Here is an 8,231-nt window from a genome sequence, read left to right on the forward strand (position 1 = left end):
TACAAATAAAATAAATAAATAAGATGAAATAAATTCTAATCAACTAATAGGAAAAATCTCAAGGAAAGAATCTACCACCACAGCTTACTATAAAGAAATTAGTATATTTCTATGTATGTAAATTTTCCTATTGTAAGCAAATCACTCCACCAGTCCAATTACAACTTGGAAAGATGAAGGAAAATAATAGCGTGAAATAATAATTGCTTGAGAACATATTTTACTTAATCTAATATATCTTTGGTAAATAGAAATAGGCATTCTCTGAATTACCATTAATTGGCAAACACGAAGAATCCTCTTTCTAATTTTTTTATCAAAATAAGAACATAGAATAGAAGAGTAAAATAATGCTCTAAAGAGAAAATTTCATAAAGGAATTAAACTAAATTTACTTATATTTCAGCCATGGTGGCTTCATCACTCCCTTAAGAAGGGGTGTTTAAGCTAGCATAATAAGAAACAAAATAAAGAAATAAAAATAATCTTCATAACAAAAATTATAAGAAATAAATTGAACACAAAAATTCTCTAACTTTTATTATTTTCTATCACTCACAATGTACATCTTTCCTCCTCTACATATGTCCCTATTTATAGAGTTTAGAATGGAACTGATCAGGAGGAAAAAATTCTAATTATAGAAGTAAAAATAAAATAAAATAAAATAAATCTTCCTAAAATCTTGCTGCCTTCCAATTTGGCTTGATATCTTTGACTTGACGTGCTTTCCAATCTGTCTTGATATATTTTCAATTTGGCTTGATCTTTGCTGATTTGATGGAAAGTCAAATTTGAATTTGACTGATCGTATAATCTCATAAACTTGTTATTTTTGTCTCTTTTCTTCTAATTCTGAAATCAGCCCCTATAAAACATGAAAAGCAGGGATAAGAACATTTATCTAATAAAAAATATTAATTAATCATTTATTATTAAGTATAAAATAACAATTTTTGTGTACTTATCAAATTACCCCTAAACAAGCTTTTGCTAGTCCTCTAGTAATTAAAGGCAAAAAAAGATAAGTTTACAAAATTGTTACTTTAATTGACTCCTAACTAAAAATGTGCCAATTTCGTAGGTTACTTTCAATTGCTTTACCATATACAATAAGACCTTAAACCCCTAGGTTACCCTAATGGACGAGCTATAGCCTCGTGAGGGTTTCCAGATATGATACCCACAAACATCCAAAATTGTGCACACTTTGCACTTAGCTCAATTACTTCAATGGAATCAGAAACGATTGCATACACATCATCATCAAGTTAGCTATTACGTCAAGTATAAGAAAGATTAATATTCTCATGCAATCACAAACCTCTAATTACATGCAATAATACTATGGTCCCCACACAAAGTTTAATTCAACATATTTCCAGTAACAATCAATCCCTAGTTTCCTTTTGAAGTGAACTAGCATCCAATTATGTGTTTTTACCCTTTTGTCCTTATATTACACATCACAATAGCTTCAACTCATTAATATTCCCTTCCAAGTTAGAGTACCCAAGGCATGAATTCATGATTTTACTTTTGCATGTGAATTTTTCTTTCTTTCTTCCATTTATTTTTTATTTTTTATTTTTATTTTTTTCCCCTTTGAAGATGACCCATGTAACGAGCTTTAAGCTAATGACTCCCAACCAGACGGTTTTAGGGCATTAGGTGTAAAGACACCCCAAAGAGCTTATTAACTCAAGTCAACTAGGCTTCGAACCTAAACCAACACATTCATTTTTTCCTAACCCTCCACTTTTTTACGCGAACACTCACTACTTACTGAGGCAAGAGGCCCAGTTACTTTATGAAAGGTATTAACTAATCATGCATATTTCTCTATCATCATGCCAAGGACATCTACTTTTCAAGGTCTACTAACTCGTATCCAACACATGTAATATATCACATAAGGTGAGGCCTATGCCCCACAAAAAGATACTAGTGTGCATCTGTGAGAAGTGAAGTACACTCGGGACTAATTATCATTAACAATAGTCAAACTGGACAATGATGTGGATCACATATACCAAAACATGAATTAAAGATTCAAAACTGCCCTAAAATACCAATTCCCAATCATACATGAACAATAATTCACCCAAATTGGACATGACATGCAATTTAACTTATAATTTCCATAGAAGCAAAAGCATTGCCCCACCCCTAAACAAAATACAACATTGTCCCTAGTGTTGGCACCAAAGAATATGGAAATTAAATGGACAAGTATAGGTGGAGACATATAGGGAAACATTAGAACATATTACCTCACTGGTTTTGATGTGGAGTACAATTTCTGCAAAAGAGGTTATGAAAAACAATTGAAAACCATATCAGATAAATATAGCACCTCCAAACAAAATATAACCATATTCAAATACTAAACAGTTACGGAGCTAACGAGTAGGAATGAGATACAACTTGTTAAGACTCGAAAATCAATCCAAGGTAACTGAATAGACACAACCGGCTAGGTTACCTCCCAGGAGTGCTAAGTTTAACGTCTTGAGCCAGACGTAATGGGGGAAATTCCCCCAAAAGAGATTAGTGCGAATAGACTGGATTGAAGAGGAAAATTTCTTCAATGACGTGAGCCTCAAGCTCAAGGAAAGGCTTTAAACGATAATCATTGACTTTAAACAGCTTTCCAGTTTTGGGATCTTGTACCTCAATTGCACTATGACTAGCAACATGGTGTACATAATATGGACCAGACTATCGTGACCTCAACTTCCCAGGAAACAATGCAAGACGGGAGTTATACAAAAGAACCTTTTGGCCTTGGAAAAACTAATTTCTTAAAATTTGTTTATCATGTTCCAATTTAGTCTTAGATTTATAAATCCTCGAACTCTCATAGGCATCATTTCTGAGTTCTTCCAACTTATTAAGTTGAAGTGTCCTGCGCTCACCGGCATGATCGTAATCAAAGTTCATGGCCTTGATGGCCCAATAAGCACGATATTCCAGTTTGACAGGCAAGTGGCAAGCTTTGCCATAGACTAATTGGTATGGAGACATTCCTATAGGGGTCTTATAAGCAGTATGATATGCCCATAAAGCATCATGGGGTGGAGACTCCAGTCCTTTCTTGTGGGTTTAACCGTTTTCTTTAAGATATGCTTGATCTCCCTATTGGAAACCTCAACCTGACCATTGGTTTGTGGGTGGTAAGATAGGGCTACCTTATGGGTGATCCCATATTTGGACATTAGGCTAGCAAAGACTTTGTTGCAGAAATGTGAACCATTATCACTGATTATGGCTCGAGGTGTACCAAAGCGAGACAAAATTAAGTCTTTTAAGAATTTCACCACAACCCTATGCTCGGCTATCTCGGTGGCTAAGGCTTCTACCCATTTGGACATATAATCAACGGCCAGAAGGATGTAAGTATACCCATATGAAGAGATAAAGGGTCCCATGAAGTCAATACCCCAAACATTAAAGATTTCAACCACTAGTATGGATGTCCTTAAAAAGGGTGGGCCAATAAAAGCCTGATTGTAAGATTTTTGCAGCAGTCCGTTTAGAGCTAAAATGGCCACCACAGGCCTGATCATGACCAAATGAAATGATGGACTCTTGGTTTACCTCGGGGATACCTACGGATGATTTAATCTTGACAATACTTAAACAGGTAGGGGTCATCCCAAAAATATTCCTTAACTTTAGCTAGGAATTTATCTCTCTCTTGCTTGGACCAAGTAGAAGGGGTTTGACTTGTGACAATGTAATTGACAATATTGGCATACCATGGTGCAAGAGATACTGCAAAAAGTTGCTCACCAAGTAAATAATCAGAGATGGGAAGAGAATTGCTAATCGAATCAACAACTAGACGAGACAAATGATTAGCGACTACATTCGCAAAGCCTTTCTTATCACGGATTTCAAGGTCAAATTCTTAAAGGAGTAAGATCCATTGGATCAACCTAAGTTTGGCATCTTTCTTGGAAAGAAGATGCCTCAACGCAGCATGATCGGTATAAATGATGACCTTAGATCCTATCAAATAAGAGCGAAGTTTGTCAAAGGAGAACACTACCGCCAACAATTCTTTCTCAGTGATTGAGTTGTTGAATGGGGCATCATTCAGGGTCTTACTAGCATAGTAGATGACATAGGGTGCTTTATCAACTCTTTGCCCTAAAACAACCCCGACTGCATAATCTGACGCATCACATATGATCTTAAAAGATAGGCTCTAATCAGGTGACCGGATTATGGGTACAGTAGTGAGGGTGGATTTTAATTGCTCAAAAGCAGAGTGACAAGCATCGGTAAACTCAAATAGGGCATCCTTAGCTAGAAGATGGGTCAAAGGTTGTGCTATCTTACTGAAGTCTTGGAAGAAATGCCTATAGAAACCAGCATGACCTAGGAAAGCCCAAATGTCGCGAACAGTTTTGGGAATGGGTAAATTGGAGATAAGATCAATTTTTACTTTATCTACCTCGATTCCGACACTAGAGATGGTATGACTTAGGACAATTCCTTTTTGGACCATGAAATGACTTTTTTCCCAATTAAGAACGAGGTTAGTATCACGACAACGCTAAAACACGAGAGTAAGATGGTGTAGACATTGTTCAAATGACGAGCCAAAGACAGAGAAGTCATCTATGAAAATTTCTAAAAACTTATCAACCATGTCACTAAAGATACTCATCATGCATCACTGGAATGTAGCAGGTGCATTGCACAAACCAAATGGCATACGATGATAAGCGAATGTACCAAATGGGCAGGTGAAAGTTGTCTTGTGTTGGTCATCAGGGTGGACAGGGATTTGATTATAGCCAGAATAACCATCTAAGAAGTAATAGAATGACTGACCGGCCAATTTCTCTAACATTTGGTTAATAAATGGTAGAGGAAAATGAGCCTTCCAAGTTACACTATTGTGCTTTCGATAATCGATGCAAACTCGCCACCCTATTTGGACACAAGTAGGAACTGACTCATTACGATCATTGGGAACGACAGTAATGCCGGACTTCTTGGGAACCACTTGGACTGGACTTACCCACTGGCTATCAAAGATTGGATATATGATACCGGCATCAAGGAGTTTATAACTTCTGTACGGACAACTTCTTTTAAGTTAGGATTCAGTCTCCTCTGGGGTTGCCTACAGGTTTTAGTATCGTTATCCAAATGAATACGATGTTGCACTACTAAAGGACTAATGCCTTTGATATCATCAATAGGCCAACCTTGGCTTCTTTATTCGCCCTAAACACCTCAAGTAGCTGGGTCTCCTGGTTGTGGGTTAGGTCAGAGGCTATCACCACAGGAAAAGTATCAGATTCACCTAGGTAAGAGTATTTTAAAGTCTCAAGGAGAGGCTTTAATTCAACCTTAGGGGACTCTTTCACTGTTTCAAATTTAGGGTTATTTGGTGAAGACAATGATTCAAAGTGGAATCGGTACTTGGTTGTGTCAAAGATTGGAGTGGAATCTAACAAGGCATTAACCTCACCAATATAATTATCCTCATCAAAATCAGCACCAAAATGTGCTAGACACTGGTGGAGTGGATCTTCATGGTAGGATTGCTCAAAGGTTTTAGCGGTCAATGACTCAACGAGACAAACTTCTTCAATAGAATCTAAGTCGGGGGGTTGTTTCATCAAACTAAACACATTTACTTCCACTTTCACATTTCCAAAGGTTAAGGTCATGTTCCCATTTCTATAATAAATCAATGCATTGGCGGTAGCTAAGAATGGTCGACCTAAAATGATGGGAATCTGTTTACCTTGAGTAGGTTGGGTGTCTAGAACAATGAAGTCGATTGGATAATAAAAATTTGCCACTTTGACAATCACATCCTCAATGATACCCCTTGGAATCTTAACTGATCGATCAGCTAATTGGATTCTAACATTGGTTTTTCTCAAATTGTTTAATCCTAACTCTTGGTACACAGAATAAGGTAACAAGTTCACACTAGCACCTAAATCCAACAGGGCCTGGTCAGCAAAAATTTCACCAATCCTACAAGTGATAGTCGGACTACCAGGGTCTTTATGTTTGACCACAACTTGGTTTTGGAGGAATGAGGAACAATGTTAGGCGATGAAGGCTTCCTTCGGGATGTTGGTTTTCCTCTTGACTAAGTCTTTGATGAACTTTGCATAAGAAGAAATTTGCTTAACGGCAGTGAGAAATGGAATATTAATCTAAAGATTTTGAAAAATTTCTAAGATCTCACTATATTGCGAATCCTTTTTATTGGTAACCAGTCGGGAAAGGAAAGGTGCCGGTGGAACATATGGCGGAAGAGTATGAGTATCAATTTGAGAATCTTGGTCCTTTTTGGCTTTTGGAGGGTTTGATGGACGAGACTCTGATGGTTCAGGTTCATGTTGAGTGGGTAGCTCAACCTTATTATCAATTTGTTTCCCTGACCTAAGCGTGATTATGGAATTCACATGGCCATTTGATTGGTCAGTGGAAGAAGAAGTTTCAATGTGATAAACCCCTTTAGCTTGAGGCAACTGATTTTGCATTGACTGTTGGAATTGCAGTTGGTTCTGAGTCAAAAGGTCAAAGTGACTTTCTAACTTTTGAATTCTCTGATTAGAGTGCTTATTTGATTGGTCGAGATTAAGGGCAAGCATCTTCAGAGTATCCTCATAATTGGAAACATGTTGGTTTTGTGGGACAAAAGGAACATAATTGCTCATTGGATCAAGTGCGAGATCACGATTGTTACTCAACTGGGTGTTCGTTGGGAACTGACTTTGAGGAACAGGCAAACCTTAAGATTGAGGTGGCCTATTGGATTTACCTTGGAAACCGGGTTAACCACCTAAGTTTTGGGGAGGCAAATTTTGTCGCCAAGAAAAATTAGGATGGTTTCTAGTATCAGGATGGTAAGTTTGACTAAAGGTATTAGTTGTCGATCTCCTATAGGTATTAAAGGCACACATTGGAGCATCGGAAGGTTCAGAGGTAGAATAGACAGGACATGCTTCAGTAAGATGAGATGAACTAGAACACACATTGCATTGCGCATTTGTGGACATGAGTGCAAAAGAATCAAGTTTTTTGGTCAAGTCTTTTACTCCTTCAATTAGAGCATTTAGTTAGACTGTACAAATAAGGTACTTACCTGAAAGATAAAACAATGGTTTGTTGTGTTTCCACGTTCTCCAATAAGAATATCCAAGTGTTGAATGCTCCCATCCAAGTGTTGAATGCTCCCAAATTAGCCCACCATCCGAATCAACAAGCTGATTTTTTTTTATTTTTTATTTTTTATTTTTCAAACTAGTTTATTGAATGAACTAGTAGTGTCTGCACAACTGGTTCAGTTCTGTTCGGATTCCAGAATTGGGATAGTGCTGTGTCCGTAGGCAAACAAGCCAAATATGGGACTATATATATATATATATATATATACCCAATTATAGCAACACAAACAGCCGCTAAATACCCAGCAATGACCAGAGAAACTCCTAGCGATGACAGCGACCACTCCGATGACGGCGGCAAACTGTGAAAACTCCGGTAGAAACAAAGATGAGGAGGCTGGGATTGTGCCTGGAGGACAGCGGCCAAGATTCCAGTAGGATTTTCGGCGAGCAAGAAGGACTGAATGGCGGCGTTACACCGGCGAGATGGGTGGCACAGGTTCGGCGACAAAAATCGGCAATTCCGCCGGCAACAGTGAAGTGGTGAACAGTGTGGATCTTGTAGGTACTCCTACAGAGAAGAAAATGGAACGTAAAGAAAAATAAAAAGAAAATTATAGAGAAGAAGATAGAACAAAAAGAAAAATAAAAAGAAAAGTAAAATACAAAAGAAAAAATATCAAACTGATTGTGGTAATGAGAGGACCACGAGAGCTTTTTATATTTTCATTTTATTTTTTTATTTTTTAAATCCAAATGCCTACCAACCTAAAAGAAAGAACAATAAAAAGAAGAATTAAAAAGGAAAGGGAGCTAAGGATAGAAAGTTTTGGTGGGTTCCCAAAATTTTTAGTTTTGGAGGCTTATTCTTCGAGTTCTCAAACTTGATGCGGCAACGGCGCCATCTGACATGTGTAGAATTATGGATTCTGTTGTTGTTTTTCTACACTTCGTGCAAAAACTAAATTAAGGATGGTATAGAATAAATAGGGTCGAACCATACAAGATTTAAACTGTGAATCAAAATTAAAACCAAAATTTAAGGAAGAATAACTTTTAAAACAATTTAATGATTTATTA

At 37.1% G+C, this 8,231-nt stretch overlaps 1 long non-coding RNA gene across 1 annotated transcript; it reads right to left on the reverse strand.

Moving 5' to 3' along the window:
* Positions 1 to 514: 514 nt before the first annotated feature.
* LOC132306499 (uncharacterized) lies at positions 515 to 7,829 on the reverse strand. Its single transcript, XR_009482025.1, has 3 exons — positions 7,130 to 7,829; positions 2,274 to 2,302; positions 515 to 868 (listed from the first exon to the last, which is right to left on the reverse strand). It is a non-coding gene; the product is annotated as an uncharacterized LOC132306499 (long non-coding RNA).
* Between the last annotated feature and the right edge of the window lie 402 nt (positions 7,830 to 8,231).

This window comes from Cornus florida, unplaced genomic scaffold, assembly GCF_030987335.1.
Source record: "Cornus florida cultivar Cherokee Brave unplaced genomic scaffold, ASM3098733v1 CherokeeBrave_3.0.0_Hap2_Chr05, whole genome shotgun sequence".
Lineage (NCBI taxonomy): Eukaryota > Viridiplantae > Streptophyta > Magnoliopsida > Cornales > Cornaceae > Cornus > Cornus florida.